The 19,985-nt window shown below is 36.0% G+C and overlaps 2 long non-coding RNA genes across 8 annotated transcripts in view; both read left to right on the top strand.

Moving 5' to 3' along the window:
• The window catches only part of LOC137487534 (uncharacterized), a 318,479-nt gene that overhangs the window by 14,731 nt on the left and 283,763 nt on the right, over positions 1 to 19,985 (top strand). For 4 of the 7 annotated variants that reach the window (XR_012389916.1, XR_012389915.1, XR_012389918.1 and 1 more), the window contains one exon: positions 4,590 to 4,803. This is a non-coding gene — a long non-coding RNA (uncharacterized lncRNA). The remainder of the gene's footprint in view (positions 1 to 4,589; positions 4,804 to 19,985) is intronic. The other 3 variants (XR_012389919.1, XR_012389917.1, XR_012389914.1) reach the window with 1 other exon arrangement.
• LOC141377567 (uncharacterized) lies at positions 5,412 to 10,228 on the top strand. Its single transcript, XR_012389922.1, has 3 exons — positions 5,412 to 6,849; positions 7,866 to 9,846; positions 9,915 to 10,228. It is a non-coding gene; the product is annotated as an uncharacterized lncRNA (long non-coding RNA).

Genomic DNA, 19,985 nt, shown 5'->3' with positions numbered 1-19,985 from the left:
TCCTGACTCCAATTAGCTTTTGGAGAAATCATTATTCTCGAGGTTGTTCTTATTTCCCCCCTAGAATGTGAATGTTTACATGGCATGTTCAATTAAGCATTAAAGACCGGAAAGTGTATTTGTGATGTGTTTAAGAGCATATAGACTGTTGTCGTGATCAGATAAAATGTTATGCTGAAAAAAATTGCATATATTGCTCTTTATATTACCCTCATAATGTATCAGGGCCTGATTTGACTTAGAAGACTAAGGGCATATATACACACACACACACACACACACACGCGCACACATGTATGTATGTATATAGATGTGTGTGTATATATATATATATATATATATATATATATATATATATATATATATATATATATATATATATATATATATATATGTATGTATATGTGAGTGTGTGTGTGAGTGTGTGTAGTATCTCATTATTCATTTGATTATTTAATTTAGAATGACTAATACTAGTTAAAGTAACACAGCATCCAAATAATCACGAAGAGCCCATTATAAAATCACCTCTGCACAAAGAATGAAATCCTTAATCACAGTTTGTAATGTATAACACAAATAGTTCAAACTGTTTTAACGCGAGGCTTTTTCTGTGTTCTCAATGGCAGTTTTGGTGGGTGTAGATGGTTACGAAAGTTTTTTAGCACGTGGGAGCATTCATGTTGCTCCGACTCAAATACACACACACACACACACACACACACACACACGCACACATCCACACACCTGTAGACTTCACAGCAGTGTCATTTCTGTATGTAACGCCACAGGATAGTCTCCTGTGCCACCACTAAAGCACTCTCACCTCATTATCCGTGACAGCAAAAATAACAGAAGAACAAAGGAAAGAAGTGTGTAAAACAGGATAACTATAAATGAAGATTTTTTTTATTTTTTTTATTTTTTTTTTTACATTTTCTTTTTTATTCAGTCAGCTGACATGGGTTACCTCGAGTCTTTTGCTAGCACATTGCTTTAACATGGTGAAAAAAAGCCAGAAATATTCTAAAGATATGTGAATATCTTTTTGATTTTAGATTTATTTTGTCTTTCAACTTATCAAGAAGTTTATATGTGTACTTGTATGTTATAATGTGATATGAATATACAGTACATATTTGCGTTTAAAACACTTGCATCAGATAGAGGGTTTGTAAACCTAATAACGCTGTAAAACAATTGATATTTGCTTAACTTATTTTCTGCTCATTCATATTCTAGACATTCAAATGAACTCTTTGCTGGTCTTTGAAGCATCCAAGTACACTCTTGGGTACATTTCGCAGAATCTGATACATTTTTATGTTGGCACTGAAGTTTCTTGCAGCTTTGCTGGAACTCATTTTGCTTATAAAAAATACATTAAAATAAAGTAAACTCTAAATAATCTTAGAAGAGACTTGAATGACTCAAACTAATTGAAAGCATTTGTACAAAATTACATTGAAACACTTAATAAAGTGTTAATAAACACAGGATAAAAAAAAACAAAGAACCCAGACTGCCAGAAATTTCCTGAAAAAAGACAAACACAATAAAACCATTTAGAGCATTATTAGATTTCATTTGATCTGATATGTTGATTTGCTGATATTACTCTTGTATATCAAAATATTAGATATAATGAAATGAAATTAGGTGTTTACAGGATGTTTGCGGGGTCTTAAAGTATCAATAAACTGATTCAGAGAAATTTAAGGCCCTCTTTAAGGCAAGTCACTTTATGCAGTGATCTTTAAAACGCCTCTCAGGCAGTATGCTCGGGCATTCTGTTTAAATAGGAAAACATCAAATTCTCCAAAATTGCTTGCCAAGCTTACGATTAAATTTCATATTAGGAATCAACAATAATATTAAACAACTGTCTCTTTAGTTTTATTTCTAAACATTCAAATTACACCTCAGTATCAGTCTATTAGCAATGGACCCTACGCTAAACCCCGCCCTCCTTAGTTACTGTTGCTACGCCTGTCAAGCTTTCCTGCCTGGCACAGCTTTTTCAATGTTTGTGCACCGGTTTCAGACATTGAAACTGATATAATGTCATTTTTGGAGTACAGGTAAAATATCAGAGAAAGCCAGACAAAAAAGTGCTGCATGTATGCATGACAGGATTATATTCACCACATAATAGGCAACCGATTAGAGAATAAATCAATCAAAATTGAAGCTAGCTTAGCCTAGCCGCCTCATACGCTAACCATTCAGCAGCTTAGCTCATGCTCAGCAGGAGAGGTGTAGTTTAAAAATAATCTAATAATAATAAATGAAACCAAGATTTCTCTATTTTTAGTCAAAAAGCCTGATATATTAATTGTTGTGCAATGAAATATAGCCTTACTAACCGACGAGGAAACACGCATGACAGTGCTTTTACATAGGTCATTCATAGATAGAGCAGCCAGAAAGGGTGAAACTGGTGGATTTGGGCCGAATATTAACATCATTGACCCAACAATATACAGTAAGTTACCTATAACTGTATGTTTGAGTGCTCTTTATAAATGACTGAAAACAGCTGCGGGTATAGTGATCCCAGCTGCTCAGTTTGTGATCATATCTCGGTTTTGTTCTGTTGATTTGTAATTTATAATATTCGTAGCTTGAAATAGATGGAAATATGAAGTTCAGTAAAGTTAGCAACAGATCCGCAGATTTGTATTTTTTCCAGACCAATAACTCATGTCATTATGACCTATTCGCTACTAGTATGACTAACGTTACTGGCGAAGGCTTAAACGGAGCATTACTCACAATATCGAGCGAAAAAAAGGAACAAGACAGCTGTAAAACATCACCAGCTTTGTGTTTTTGTAGGAAGCACAGTTTAAATCTGTTTAGGGAGAGAGAGGTGTGTGAGTTATTGCCGTATGTCTATCACCGAATGTGTCAGGAATATCAAAACAAAACCAACTTAGCTCCGCTCCTTTAGCGCCCTTCACACAGCCTGATCCACGCTGGCGTGTCTGCTCCTGGGTTTTAGGTTTTGAAAAGGGAGAAAAATTCCACCATCTCGTCCAAACTTTAAGAAGACCGGGTATCAGATTTGCACAATCCATGTGCACTCGCTCGAAAGCTTGACAGAGCCCCTGCGCGTAGTTACAGTTGCTAAGCCACGATTGGTGGATGTCAGTTTTTGGCGTGGCTTAGCGAAGGGTCTTGTACTTGAAGGCGGTGCTTCATTTGTCATATTGACATTACACTTTTCCCCATCCCCCTAAGTGATGTACATTCTGTTGTATTTCTCTATAGATGACCCCTGCTGGATTAGCATTTTTATGTTTATAAAACATTATGTTTATGTTTATTTATTTGTAATGTTTCTTACAATCAGTATTCAGTAAATTCACTCTAAGTTAAAATGTTGCCAATGTTACAACAATGATGGCAATGTTGCAACATAAAATGGTGATGAGGTCTTAAAATGTATAGAAAGAGTCTTAAAAGAGGCCTCATAAGGTATTGAATTACACTCTCAGATTGTATACCCTAAATTAAAATAAGACTTAAAGATATAGTTCACCCAAAATGAAAAATCTGTCATCATTTAATCTCCCACCACTTGTTTAAAACATGTTCACATTTACATTTGAAGTCAGAATTATCACCCCCCCAACCCCAAAGATAAAGATAAAATTAATCAGTGATTAGAAATGAATTATCAAAATTATTATGTTTAGAAATGTGTTTAAAAAAATCTGCTCCACTTTACAGAAATTGGAAAAAAATAAACAGGGGGGCTAATAATTCAGGGGGTTTAATAATTTGAACTTCAACTGTTCTGTTGAACACAAATGATATTATAGACTGCTTTTTTATTCATTTTATTTTATTTATTTATTTTTTTAGAATTTCTGGTTTTTCATTCAACAGAAAAAAAGCATTATTAAAGTTTAGAACCACTTGAGTGTAAGTAAATGGTGAAGAAATACATTTTTGGGGGTGATCTATTCCTTTAACACAAAACCCTGGATCACCAATTAACCAATTTTCAGTCTAGCATAAAAAAAGTTCAAACTGCTTTACTCAGTTTAACGCCTTCTAAGTCAGGAAAATTAAAGATACTAAGTATATTGTGACAAGACGGCAGGTCACAAAGGCTAACATATTGTGCTGAGGCTCACCATGGAGACTAAACTGAAGCAGAACAAATCCTCTCTACGCAAACGCACACACACACACACACACACACACACACACACACACACACACACACACACACACACACACACACACACACACACACACACACAAAACATGCATAAGTTATGGATTCCTTTCTTAGAGGTCGTAAAACCTGTTGCCCTTGTGCACCCCTCCTGCGGGTGTTATTTCTGTACATCAACAACAACAACAAACTAACTTAGGGAACTTCTCTTAACAAACTTGGAGATATGGGAACTGAGCAGGTGGTGGAAAACAAAAGTGATCCTATGTCTTGTCAGAACAAACGAGACCGCAGAATGCATTCCTGAAACAAATATGCAAACAGTTGACAAGTTTTCTCAGATCGTAATGAGCAGATAAATACATGCGTTCTGTTTCTGTTTGTTGTTCTTTTGTTCCAGTAGATGCATTCATGGCAGGAGGTCAGGACTGAAGAACACTGGGTCAGGGAAGCAAGGCGGGGCTTGGTGAAGAGTAAAGCTCCATCCTTTAGCCCACACTCGCCTTCTTTTCCCATAATGAGGCCCACAGGCTGGGAAAATGTAAATACAGCAATTACAACATTGGAAGTTCTGGCCCAAGGGGTTGCCCTTTACACGGAACGCTGAGTGCTGGGTGAGTGTAAACGCGACTTGGAACCCTTTGACCTCACCGAGGGTTTGATTTCGTCGTGGTGAAGGGGTCAGAGTTTGGATGTGAACTTCAAGCTATGACTGTTTTGTAGTGCTATAGGGTATATGTATAATTATCTTGATTTGTTAGGTTTTATTCTTGTTTCTTCTCCCTTTTTGTTGTTGTTGAGCTATGCTAGTGCTGTTGGATATTTCCTTTGCTGCAAATCGAGTTGTAATTTATTATTATTATTATTATTTAAAATAGAATACAGAAGATTTAGCAAAGCCATTACAATTCACCCAATAATATTTCAGTATATTGGCAATCAAGTCAGTGGTCTTTAGAATCACATAAGTGACTTGTGATTCATTTGTCAATATAGACAGTCAATGATTGGGTCCAAAGGGTTAGCATGAGTTTGCGGTTCATTCTGAATCGATTGGACAGTTCATTGATTTTATGTTTAGAAGACAAAGAAATAAGCGGTGTTGGATGAAAGAGAAGACATGTTCATATTGAAACACAAGTACTAGCGATATGAAAAAAGCTCATTAAAGCTGTGTATTTTATGAAATGCATTATTGTACACTGTTGTGAAATATTATAATTAGGCATGGGCCAGTATAGATTGAGATGATATGATAACCTTGTTAAAAATAAAACGATTTGATGGTATTGTGATGGTAATGCTCTAAAATATATTCTTTTTAAATGTCTGGGTAAAAAAAATAATAATAAAAAAAACTAAAACTTTTTTCCCCTTTGAACACTATATATATTTTATTTTAAAAGTAACATATTAAAATATTTTGGAGCAGTAAACATGTCAGGCTAAATAATTCAAGTGAATCATGTGTTCATTTGTTTAATTCCTTTATAATTTAAAACGGCATCTTTTGATATATTTTCTTCTGGAGATACGGTTGTCCTAAAAAAAAATAAACAAAAAAGTAAATATGTAAAAACGATGTAAAAAATGTAAATGCATTACTGAAATTACACAACTGCACATACCTTACACTCTAAAACCCAATCAGTTAAGATAACTCAAACCGTTTAAGGAAACCGATTGCAATAAACAATTTAAGTTAAAAAAAAAAAAAAATAGTCTACGGTATAGGAGTACTGTGAACTTACTCCAAGTTGAAGTAATAAGGTTTTTAATTAACTCATTACCTTCAACACTGAGTTCAAAGCTCTTTTCAAATGAGTAGAATTAACTTTATCAAATGAAATGAGTGTAGTTAACTCAAAATTGACAAAGTTAACTGTTGGGTTTTAAAGTGTAGAAATAGCACAAACTTTTGGTGGTTTTAAAACCTTGACTTTTCAAACCGCAGTACACCTTGAACATGGTTATTGTCCCATGCCCAAGTATGTGTTTTAATTCTCATATTCTCATAGACTCTTGATGATTTAAAAAATTTCTAAATACATATTTGAAATCTGTTTGAGCTGTATATTTTCATCAGCCAATACTCTAGTCTTCAGTTTCACACGATTCTTCAAGTCAGTATTGAAATCATTAGTTTAATTAGCATTGCAGACATCCTTACTGTCACTTTTGATCAGTTTTATGCATCCTTGGTAATTAAAGCAATTACTGTCTTAGGTCAAAATAAACCATACTATTTTTAACTTCATATTTATAAAAGAAAATAATAGTGTGAAGGATGTTTCAAATACAAGCCAGAACATTGCTCTCATGCACATCTGGTCTTCACAGTACCAGTTCAAAAACAAGTTAAAAACATATTTTGTTTGAGGACAGATTTTGATGGTCATTTTTTTTTTCCTAGTTTCTGTTTCCTGTGTTTAATTATTGGCTGTTTTGCAATGTTGCATCCTTGTGTTCTCATGTAAAGTCATTATTAACTGCCAAAGATCAATTCCATTACACCGTTAACAGTTTCCTGTAATACACACTTGAAAACATTATATGATCAGTTAGTCCTGACAGCATATGCTTTTAGGTCATTGTAACTTATTAAACTAAGTTAATCATGTTCTAACCTAATATTTTAAGTTAAGGAAGCTGTTTTAAAGGTTCAGGACACCCCGGAGAACTTTTTTTTTTTGTATTAACAGATGTGTGTATGTTGAGCATCAGTTAAGACAATGTTAGCACCTGTCAGCTTTAATTGTGGGGAAAACTGGATAATTTTGAGCTTTTGTCAGCTAATTTCAGCTTCCGGGTTTAAAATGATTTTTGGGGCGGGATCAAAATCGGCGACGTAGCGCAGAACTGCAAGTGCAATGATGACGCGTCGGTTTCTCATTATTATTCATAGCGGAGTTTTCTTATCCTATGAGAAGAGCCGGCTGCTTAATTATTCATGAGACCTGCCAGACCTGCCAGTGTCAAGCCCGAGCTGAGAGACACGGAAACCACGGCACAGTATTTAGCCGTTCATGAAGGCTCATATGCGTTTGTTTCCATCATCCACGGGGTTTGTTGCATGTTTTCCCCCGCGATTTTGTCAGGGCCGATCATACAGCAAAGCTGTGTGCGTGCTGCTAGCATTTTTGTCGGGAGAGCAGCACGAGAATTAGAGAATGGCGGACACTGACTTTCATCAGGAGTTCGTTCACATTCAGACACATCGCCGTGCTGCTGTGTTTGCCTAAATCCTCCAGATTACCAGCAGGGTTAATGGTTAAAATAGACGGGTCAGGAGACCTGCTGCACTGAGTCTGCTGGATACGGGGATTGAGGGAGAAGTCCTCGTTTATAGTGTTTACATGAACACACATCTTTATAATGATATAAATTGTTGTTGTCTGTATATGAAATTACAAATAACATATGTACCAGGGCATTAAATCACTGTTCATTTCTTTGCATTTTAACTTTGTAAACTATAAACTCATGCGTCTCCTCTTTGCATCTCATTTTTTGAGCTATAACTGACAACAGCAGTTATTCGCTCCCCTTCTCCCCTGCTGGCCACGCCCACTCCTGCCCGATGCTCGCGGAGCTCCACGCCCATTAATCATGCATCTTTTGAAAAAATTCTGAAGTAGACTTTAACCGAAAGAGGGGGTTGTCATGGCCCTTTAAGTCAGTTTTACATGAAATAAGTTCTATGGACTCATAGGGCCCTATCATACACACCCTATCATGCAAGGCACGACACAATTGTTTATTGACACTGGTTTCAGCTAATTTTCAAAAGCCATTTTGATGTTTTGCACCATGCTGTTTAACTCCATAGGAGTTCTGATCTTTAAAGGAGGTGTGTTACGGTGCATTGCTGGAGCATTGCTATTTGAGAAACTAAAATAGACTGCACCAGCTAAGAGGAGGTCTAAAGTCCAGCGCAGAGCATGTTAGTTCTGTGCCTTGCTTAAACATTGCTTAATACACACAGGATGTACAGCAATACGCAAATATCTTTACAAATGAAAAATGATTAAAGGATTAAAATATTACAAAAATTATTATTTTCTAGCCTACATAAATATGAAAACCATACTTTTATGCCTTCATCTTGGAGGCTTTTTCAGTTTATTCATGACAATTCGCTTTTGAATAATGTTCTTATAAGTAGTAGTATTATTTATTATATGCATATTTATTTATTTTTATTAAAAACAGGCTTGGATTTGCCCACCTGCCAGGTTTAGGACCATATGGGGCATAGCATGTGTATTTGGATATAACTTATTGTTGTTCATTTATTCGTTTGTTGAAAATTAGTACTGGATTTTGAAATAGTTTTGAAACAAATCTTTGAGCTTAACAAACAAAATTAGTTATGTTGACTAATGGATGTCCTTATCCAGAGTGAAAGTAAAAGTAAAAAATGAGGAGGCTCATTCTCTCATTCTTGCATTCTCGGCACTGCAGATGCTCTGTTTAACTGTTTTCTTGCTGGTGAAGCGCTCAGATTTTTCACTTCCGCCATGTAAATAGCAAATGCGCTATGGTGCAACGCAACTGAATCTTATAGGGAATAGTAGATGAGACTCTGATTGGTTTATTCTCAAAATAATTAATTAAGAGAATAAACTCAACCCTGTTAGACCATGTGCTGCAGAGCAAAGCAGATTTTTCCGTTGTAATATAGTAAAAGTGGATTCAGACACGCCCTTAATGCTTTTGTGCCCTCTGCTTAGGACTTTGCGCCTGGATCGTCAAAATAGAGCCCATAAGAATAATTAGATTCAGCTTTAAAATCCAAGGCAGCCAGTATTTTTTTTTTTATTGTGCACCAGTAGTGTAAATCAGTTATGGCAAAAATATTGTACTTACATTTACAGCACTGCTTAGTACACACATTTACAGTATTATATGTTTAAAATATACAGTAATTTTTACAATGCAACTTTAAAATACTTTTTTTTTTTTTTTTAATAATGCAAACTATACAGTAAAATGCAATTCATATTGTAGTTAAATACTACCCAGATGTGTTCTTGATCTTGAAGATGCACTGAATGCAGATATGAGTGCACTACTCGCTCAAAGTCCCAGAAGTCATTGTGGCTAAATGGATGAGGGAAGCACAACATTTATATTCACTGTTAATTACAGATATAACCTGTTTATCTCATGAGTTTCCCTAAACGAGATGGCAAAAGTAAACATCCGTATGGCAGTTTTAAAGGCGCAAACACATGGAAAGGTGTCTATTTGCTGAAAATTAAATTAAAATCAGCTGCATTTGTATTGTGCAAAGTATCTTTGTAAGGCTTTTGCACATATTAGATATAATTGACAAGGAAATTATTGTATGATTGTTGCAATATTTAAAGTATTTGCTGTTAAAATTCTTAAAGGTCATGTGACCATTAGGAAGATCACAGCATCTCATTTCTAACAGAATGTGTTCTCGTGTTTTACCTAGTTCATTCTTGCACAGTAACTTGACCAGACCATGAGTCTCGTGAGGTCCGTTTGCATTTTTGGTATTGAGAAACAACCTTTGTTTCTATTGTTGCCTTGTTTATTTATTTTTGACATTTGTTACTATGGTTACTGATTATGTTGTGCACCTGTTTCTAATTTAGTTATTTATTATTTCTGTCACGGGTGACGCAGTGGTGCAGTAGATAGTGCTGTCGCCTCACAGCAAGACGGTCGCTGGTTCAAGCCTCGGCTGGCTCAGTTGGCGTTTCTGTGTGGAGTTTGGATGTTCTCTCTGCATTCGCGTGGGTTTCCTCCGGGTGCTCCGGTTTCCCCCATAGTCCAAAGACATGCAGTACAGGTGAATTGGGTAGGCTAAACTGTCCGTAGTGGATGAGTGTGTGTGTGTGTGTGTGTGTGGATGTTTCCCAGAGATGAGTTGCGGCAGGAAGGGCATCCACTCCGTAAAAACATGCTGGATAAGTTGGTGGTTCATTCCGCTGTGGCGACCCCTGATTAATAATGGGACTAAGCCGAAAAAAAAAATGAATAAATGAATGACTATCTCAGTCACACTTTACAATTATTTATATATATATATATATATATATATATATATATATATATATATATATATATATATATATATATATATATATATATATATATATATATATATATATATATATATATTAACTAACATGAACTAATAATGAACAACAGCATTATTTATAAATCATAGTTCAGAATTTACTAATTTATTATCAAAATCCATGTTGGTTAACAGTAGTTAATGCAATGCAATTTAAATAGATCTAACAATTAACAACTTTTTTTCATTAATTGACATTAACAAAGATAAATAAATACTGTTATAAATGTTTTGTTTATCATTGGTCGATGCAAATTCATTATCTTACATTAATCGGTTCATTGATTTATTTTAAACCTTGTTCAATTATATCTTGAATCAACTTTTTGCAATTAGGTAATTCTCTATTTCCATTTTGCCTCAGGTTACATTTTAGGCAGCTCACCAAAACTGATTATTTCATGTTAAAATATTGTAGTTTAATCTTTTTCACAACAACGAAGCCCATAAACAGCTTGCTAAAGAAGCTAACGAACTGAAGTGATGCATGTTATGAAGATAAAGCCACTTCAGATTGTAATCTCACAGATCAAGTCGCCTGCTTAAATAAACCGATATGATGTTTGTTTGTAGCTTTAACTCTCATACGCAAATAAAGCTTGACATTTCCACTGTGGTCACACGTGTGCACATTAGTGCCCTAATTGTGCCTAAACAACGCATGTTGATTGTCAGAGACTCAAGCTTTTAGGCCTTATAGCATTTGCCCACAGGAGGCTGAGGTAGATGTGGCATCAGCGCATCATGGCTGAGCTGACTGACATTTAGTGGCCAAAACCCATACCCACGGGGCAGCGGCCCAGACTCAAACACATGCTGATGTATTATTTAGTCCAGGCGAAGTGCTTATTTGCATGCCGACGGATGTATGAGACTACTGATACGTGGCATGTCTGGTACTCTGGGGAAAATGCTGCCGCTATGCGAAGAGTCCATAGGCCTTCCCTTCCGTCCTGCCTGTCACAGCTTGTCCCATTCCTGATCATTAGAACAAGTATTAACACAGGCATAATTTTAATAAAAAATGCTAGCTGGAGAAATCAAGTGCACTGGAATTCATGAGCTGCTTTATTACATTTTCAGAGAATGTGTTGTTTCCCCTGTAAACACACACACACACAAAATGTTCATTAGATTTACAATTTTTTTTAAGTTAGTTTATATTACAGTGTAAAAAAAAATTAAATTGTACATAAAGAATCTGAGTTTAGTACACAATAGAACATCTAATATCTGTAATATGTTTGTAAGAGCTGATCTAAAACCCGCTCCGCATTTTTAAAATAATATATCACATGGTCATTTTAAATTTGGGAATTGTCAACAATGCATTTTTACAATACAAAACGTCAACTTTTACACATACCCATACAGCAAAAAAAGTTACAGTATAAATTTGAGGCACTATTTTGTGCAAGACAGCTTACATAATCTATATGTTGCTGTGTTCATGGGGGTTATGTTATGTTGGTAAGGTGAATAGGCCTTTAAAAATGTGCATTTCCAAACATCTATACACTATTCGACATCATGATCTTAAGTCCGGTTGTGTAGCATTTTTTTAGTTATGAGCAGGCTTGCAGGGAATCAGCGCATACAGAAATCCACAGATTACTCCAGATTTTTAGGCCATCATTGAGTCTATGTATTTACTTGTGTAAATGTGTGTAAATTTAAATTGATTCAGTTTTTAAATTAATTTAACAAATGTTATTGTGATATAATAATAATAATATTAAAATGTTCATGTGATTTATTTATAATACAGTTTGTAAAGTAATATGTTCTGTCGTTTAGTAGCGATATTATATGGGATACTTGCTTTGTTTACCAAATAAGTGTATCTAATTAGATTTGCATTGAAAACATTTAATAAAAGTTAAAAATATATATATTATTTGTTGGTTTCATATTTTAGGATTTTAGTTGAAATGCTACTAAAATGCTTCCACATAAATTTGCAGATTTTATTTTATTTATTTTTTATTTTCTGCAAAAAATTGTTTGCAGATTTTGTCTGGCCAAGTTATGAGACATTCTGTCTCCACTCTACAATATATAGGAATTGAAGTTGTTAAGTGTCCACGTCATCAATCACAGAACACGAGAAAGTTCATTACTTCATACAATTTAATATAGCATTATATTAATGAAATTCAAAAGTTATAGTATAATAAAAAGAGTTCATTTTAAGCAATCTCACGGCCTGCCTGCAGAATCGATGAGGCCCACTAGTGGTGAATCCCTGATTTATACAGCACACACACACACATCAGTGCTGAGTCTTGGTTAACTGTCCGTGAACATAACAACGTGTTTTGCATTTACTTTCCATCGCTGACCTTTGACTTGGTTGCTAAACATTTGATTGGTTATCCTGCCTGCCACCTGCAATGACTATATGCCCATTTTATGACGACATCTTTAGGATGATCTACATATACCCTTTTGCCCATGTGTTGAATGTTGTCTGTCTGCCCATTCTTGTTACTAAACCTGCATTTGGACCCACACCTCTGTTGTCCAGCGTCTTTCACGTGACATTAATAAATTGCTGTAACAATGTGAAGCTTTTTAAATTTTCATTCTAGATACATTGTCTCCAAGATGTTTAAATGAGGAGTTTGATCTGTCTTTTTCTTTAATGTTAAACTTGCTGTTTTGGGTAAAGCTTTTGTTGGCTATATTTTGTGGTATTTCTTTGTTTTATTATGTTTTTTTTCTTTCTTTCTTGTGTGTGTGTGTGTGTGTGTGTGTGTGTGTGTGTGTGTGTGTGTGTGTGTGTGTGTGTGTGTGTGTGTGTGTGTGTGTGTGTGTGTGTGTGTGTGTACTTGCTTATGTCCAAAATGAGGACTTTCGCCAGAGTACACACCAGTAAAATGAGGACCACCTTGACAAATGAGGACTTTTTCTTGGTCCTCATTTGTCTGACCATATAGCAGTATTCAGCATGCTTCAAAATGGTGTCCTGGCTTAAAATCTCACTTGTCCTCAAAATGCACTTTTACATGATTTGTGTATCTAAGTGTGTATCCCCCCACCCCAAAAGTGTGTATAACACAGCGCCCTCTAGGAGAACTGCAATGACGCAATGATACACACTTTTGGGATCTGGCCAATCAGAAAGATACAAGGAGGATGTCACGCCCCCTATTGATCTGACGAATCAGAGGCGAAGTGCGTAAAAATAAAGATGGCGGCAGCAAGTTACTATGGTTACTTCACAGAATAAAAGAGACAGTATGAATAAAATTGGGCTTTAATTAGTATTTAAATGAAAATGACCAAACTGCGTCAAGAAAGCCTTATATTTGGTGTCCTTAAGCACGGTACTTTATTCTAGGTTTGAATCGTACTGTTTCTGCGCAGATCGCGTTGTATCCCCGAGGGAACGGATAACACGGAAGTACAGTATGTAACTTAGTTTAGGCGGTACAGTAGCAGATCCGAGAAATACTGTGGCATAATAGCGCGAAACGGCCCGCGAGAGCGACACGCAACAGAATCAAATGTTTTCCTGGTTTGTGTGTTCTTTGAACTGTCTGTCTGTCCTACACTGTCAGCGACCGCACCGCGCACCTCCCCCGCCCGCAGCTACGCTCCCTCCGGCTACAAAGAGCTCAGCTGCCCGGGAACGAAAGGAGGAGAGGAGCTCCGAGTCCAACCGGGAGGAAATTAGGCAGAATATAATATATAATTTGATGTATATCCGTGTATAATAAATGGTATCATCACTTGGAAACTTTTTGTATACATGTTTAACTTTTTTCCAGAGTTCTGTTTATCTAAATAACATGTTAATAAGTATTTGTTTAAGTTAAGAAAGCTAAAATGCCAGGTTTAAATCATTTATAAAGAATGAAAAGTGTATTATTTATATTTCCTTTGCACTGAGATTTACATATATTATAAATAGTATGAGTGAATAAATTTCTTATTGAGTAATTTAATTACATTTTAGATAAAGATAAATATAATCAGTGATGGGAGTATAGTCCAAAATAATCAGTTAACTTACTGTAACGAAATCACAAAGTGAATATATTTTTTTTCTAAAACTTAAAAAATGTAAAAAATAAAATAAAATAAGAAATACTTCAAGCCTGTTTATTTCATTCAAATGTAAACAATGAATTAAGACATTTGCCAGTTCTGTGTATAATATATAGTTAAATCACTTGGAAACTTTTTATATGTTTAACTTTTTCCAGAGTTCTGTTTGTTATCTAAATAACATGTTGATAATAAAGTATTTGTTTAAGTTAGGAAAGCTAAAAGGACAGGTTTAAATTATATTTAAAGAATAAAAAGTGTTGATTTATATTTCCTATGCACTGAGATTTATAGAGATTCTGATAGTATTGAGTGAAGTGATTACATTTCTTCTTGAGTAATTTAATTACATTTTAGATATGGTAGAAAAGCAATTTACAGCCTTTTTTAACTGCTCAGACACTAAACGTGAAAACTGACACAGACTCACTGAAACTCTTCACTCTTACCTTATTAACACCAATTCTACAAAACTACAAGTCCATTGCTGTAGTGTATTTGTGGATATTTGTTTGTGTGTTCAGTTACTAGTTTCAAGAAATATTGATAAGTATTCTGGAAGAGCTGTAAATACAACTTTAATGTTGTAGTAATTCATTACTTTTTTTAAATCGTTTACCCAACACTGATAATAATAATGTATTAATACTACATGCATTTTATATTTTTCAGCCAAATTCTTAATGGAATAAAGCCATGGTCTTTCTGTAATAACTTAAGTTCAGGCAGTTTCAGACACTCTTTACACAAAAGTCTAAACAGATGTGTGTCCACTATAACAGATTTGCACTGTGATGCTCTTGTTACAAAACACCACACAAAAAGAGTGACAGTTAAAAACAAATAAAACACTTGGAATGATACGATAGCTGTATGAATGTGTGCCAGTTCTGTATTATTTTTTTCACAGCTGCATGTGCAAAATATGAGCCAGAATAGACACAGGTGTTACAAATTTAGATATGAACAATGGCGACAACCTGAAAAGAGGGAAGGAAAAGAAGGAGGATGAGGAGGATGAAAGAGCCTGATCAGCCTGGTCAGAGGGTAGGCCTCAGACTGAGCTCTGTATGAAGACAGTCAGTCTCTCATTGACAGAAGTTTTAGTTGCCTTGCTTTGCATTCACTGTTTCTATTAAACTTGTGCTTTTTGCATAATGAGAGTGCTGAATACACAGATATTGTGATTTCACCTAGTGGAACATGTTCTTGGATCAACATCTCACATGTGTGAAACTCTTCCTGGAAGGCTACAGGTCACAGTTCAGCTTTACTTCAATGAAACATCCCTGATCAAACTAATTGAGTCCTCCAGGCTTGTTTGAAACAGACATTATAATAGATAGATGCCCCATTAACAAGGCTTGATATCACTTTTATGAACTTGAAAAGTATAACTTTGTTATAACTAATTCATTGTTTGGTACAACAACTATACCGTTTTACCATGAAGAGTTTTTACTGTGGGACAGCTATTTAGAGCCATTTATACACTATATGCATTACAAAAAACTAAACTCATAACAAAATTAATTATGGGATGTTGATCTCTGCTCTGTCCACTTTTTTGATGTTGAAAATTCAACTCTACAGTTTAACAAAGTGACTTTTAATTGACATTTCAGTATTTGAATGATATAGTGTATAAGAAATAATATCTAGAGAAATACGTCTGTAAAATAACAGGAAATGTACTGGCAGCTTATTACAAGCTAGTTTAAATTGGATATACAACACCAACCCAGACAATAGATCACTTTAAACCAGGGGTGTCCAAACTTGGTTATGGAGGGCCACAATCCTGCTGAATTTAGCTCCAACAGACTTGCCAGGAAGTTTTTTTTTTTTTTTTTTGACACCATAAAACTATAATCAGTTAAGAAAATACACTGTTCTTATATTTTATATCAGGCAAAACAGCAGCTCCTCTGTTCAGTTGCCTCTGTTTATAGAGCAGTCATAACCGGATTAACCTCGTTGACTTATCGGAACAACGGACTGAAGCGGACCATGAGGCGTTTAGCTTTCTATTATAATGTCTATGGTTTGAAACCTAAAGGTTTGTTGAAGCAGGCTGGGAACTAAACTGTGCAGGGCAGTGGCCCTCCAGGAACTGAGTTTGACACCCTTGACCTGTTGAACCTGGAACAACATTTCTATTAGTCAATCAGATTGATGAATAAGTTCACATTTTATGTTAAGGTTGATTTACATTGAGGGTTACATGCTTCTACATCATTGTTGTACGACTAATCATCCTCTCTGATATTGAGAATAATTTACAGTTATGGCTAGGTTTATGCCGACAAGAAGTTGTCTAACAGCAAGAAGGTCGCTGGTTCGAGTGTCATCTGGGCCAGTTGGCATTTCTGTGTGGAGTTTGCATGTTCTCCCCGTGTCAGCGTAGGTTTCCTCCACAGTCCAAACCCATGCGCTATAGTGGTACTGATCAATTACATTAGCAGTAGTGTATTAGTGTGAGTGAAAATGATGGGCCCACTGTATGAAACATATGCTAGAGTAGTTACAGGTTCATTCTGCTGTGGCGACCCCTGATAAATTAGTAACTATGCTGAAGGATAGTGAGTGAGTGAATGAGTGAGTGAGTGAGGTTTAGGGGTAGGGATTAAGCAGTGGCGTAGCGGATGGGCCCGCTGTATGAAACATGCCAGAGTAGTTAGCGGTTCATTCCGCTGTGGCGACCCCTGATAAATCAGTAACTATGCTGAAGGACAGTGAGTGAGTGAGTGAGTGAGTGAGTGAGTGAGTGAGGTTTAGGGGTAGGGATTATGCAGTGGCGTAGCGGATGGGCCTGCTGTAGGAAACATATGTCAGAGTAGTTAGCAGTTCATTCCACTGTGGCGACCCCTGATAAATCAGTAACTATGCTGAAGGATAGTGAGTGAGTGAGTGAGTAAGTGAGTGAGTGAGGTTTAGGGGTAGGGATTATGCAGTGGCGTAGCAAATGGGCCCGCTGTATGAAACATGCCAGAGTAGTTAGCGGTTCATTCCGCTGTGGCGACCCCTGATGAATAAGTAACTATGCTGAAGGATAGTGAGTGAGTGTGTGAGTTAGGTTTAGCGGTAAGGATTAGGCAGTGACGTAGCGGATGGGCCCACTGTATGAAACATTCCAGAGTAGTTAGAGGTTCATTCCACTGTGGCGACCCCTGATAAATCAGTAACTATGCTGAAGGACAGTGAGTGAGTGAGTGAGTGAGTGAGTGAGTGAGTGAGGTTTAGGGGTAGGGATTAAGCAGTGGCGTAGCAAATGGGCCAGCTGTATAAAACATGTCAGAGTAGTTAGTGGTTCATTCCGCTGTGGCGACCCCTGATAAATCAGTAACTATGCTGAAGTGAGTGAGTGAGGTTTAGGGGTAGGGATTAGGCAGTGACGTAGCGGATGGGCCCGCTGTGTGAAACATGCCAGAGTAGTTAGCGGTTCATTCTGCTGTGGTGACCCCTGATAAATCAGTAACTTATCTGAAGGATAGTGAGTGAGTGAGTGAGGTTTAGGGGTAGGGATTAAGCAGTGGCGTAGCAAATGGGCCCGCTGTATAAAACATGTCAGAGTAGTTAGTGGTTCATTCCGCTGTGGCGACCCCTGATAAATCAGTAGCTATGCTGAAGGACAGTGAGTGAGTGAGGTTTAGGGGTAGGGATTAGGCAGTGGCGTAGCGGAAGGGCCAACTGTATGAAACATGTGCCAGAATAGTTAGCGGTTCATTTCGCTGTGGCGACCCCTGATAAATTAGTAACTATGCTGAAGGACAGTGAGTGAGTGAGTGTGTGAGGTAGGTTTAGGGGTAGGGATTAGGCAGTGGCGTAGCGGATGGGCCCGCTGTAGGAAAAATATGTCATAGTAGTTAGCGGTTCATTCTGCTGTGGCGACCCCTGATAAATTAGTAACTATGCTGAAGGACAGTGAGTGAGTGAGTGAGTGAGTGAGGTTTAGGGGTAGGGATTAGGCAGTGGTGTAGCAGATGGGCCTGCTGTAGGAAACATGCCAGAGTAGTTAGCAGTTCATTCCGCTGTGGCGACCCCTGATAAATCAGTAACTATGCTGAAGGATACTGAGTGAGTGAGTGAATGAGTGAGTGAGTTACTAGAGATTGATTTTATCACTGGTGATACTGTGTCAAACCAGTTCTGGAAGCTCAAATTAGTACGATCAGATGTGTTTAGAGGTTAAATTGAGGGTCTGCTGTCCCCTCACTTTTATTTACTTAAAAAACCTATAATAAAAATGTGTATGTGATCTATCAAGCATGTAGTTTGTATTTCATTTTTTTACTATATAAGTTGGCAGTTCATTCCGCTGTGGCGACCCCATGAATGAATGAATGAATGAATATATATAGTAAAAAAAAAAGAAATACAAACTACATGCTTGATAGATCAGGAATCCCTGTTTTTATATCAGTTGTTTATTATTAATAAATAAATAGATAATAAATAAAGAAATGTATTAATTTGTTTGGAGATTAAATTAAAGTGCATTGTTATCAAAGAAATCGCGTTCTAAAATAAAAGTCAAATGAAAAGAGCATGTTTAATGTGAAACAAATATGTGAAAACTTCAACACGTGGATGCATACATTTAGCAAACTCCAAGTTGAAGTGTGTTACCTGCTGCAATTCCCCTCCCCCACCCCTCTGTTCGTGTGTTTGTGTGTGTGTCTCTTTGTGTTTTAAGCACCCATCCCCCACTGTCAACTCACAGAAGCCTCAAGAGAGCTGCCCTGGGGTAGACTACGACTATAACAATAATATTAAATTAGTTTGTAAATGTAATTCAAGTTTACAACACCTATCAGGTTTCCCCTCACTTTTATTTTACTTAAAAAAAAAAATAAATATATATATATATAGTAATAAAAACATGTTTGATGGATCAGGAAGCATGTTGAAAACATGCCTTAAGATTGTGTTAAAACGCTAAAAATCTCTGTTTTTATATCAATTGTTTTTATTAATTAATAAATTATATATATATATAATTTATTTATTTGTTTGGAGATTAAAGTGCACCATCAAATAAATCGGATTTTCTAAAAAAAAAAGTCAAATGAAAAGAGCATGTTTAATGTGAAACAAATATGTGAAAACTTGAACACGTGGATGCATACATTTAGCAAACTCCAAGTTGAAGTGTGTTACCTGCTGCAGCTCCCCTCCCCCACCCCTGTGTTCGTGTGTATGTGTGTGTGTGTGTCTTGAGCACCCATCCCCCACTGTCAACTCACAGACGCCTCGTGAGAGCTGCCCTGGGGTAGAGACTATGACTATGATGACGACGACAATAATATAAAATTAGTTTGTTAACGTAACTCTAGTCTACAACACCTATCAGGTTTCCCCTCACTTTTTTTTTACTTTAAAAATATATATATATATTTTTATTTTATAATTATTTTTTATTATATATATATATATATATATATATATATATATATATATATATATATATATATATATATATATATATATATATATATATATTTATTTATTTACTTATTTGGAGATTAAATTAAAGTGCACCATAATCAAAGAAAATCAGGTTTTCTAAAAAAAAAAAGTCAAATGAAAAGAGCATGTTCAACATAAAACAAATATGTGAACACTTCA

This window comes from Danio rerio, chromosome 14 (assembly GCF_049306965.1).
Source record: "Danio rerio strain Tuebingen ecotype United States chromosome 14, GRCz12tu, whole genome shotgun sequence".
NCBI lineage: Eukaryota > Metazoa > Chordata > Actinopteri > Cypriniformes > Danionidae > Danio > Danio rerio.
The sequence above is the reverse complement of the archived record's forward strand: the minus strand, read 5'-3'. Positions and strand labels throughout refer to the sequence as shown.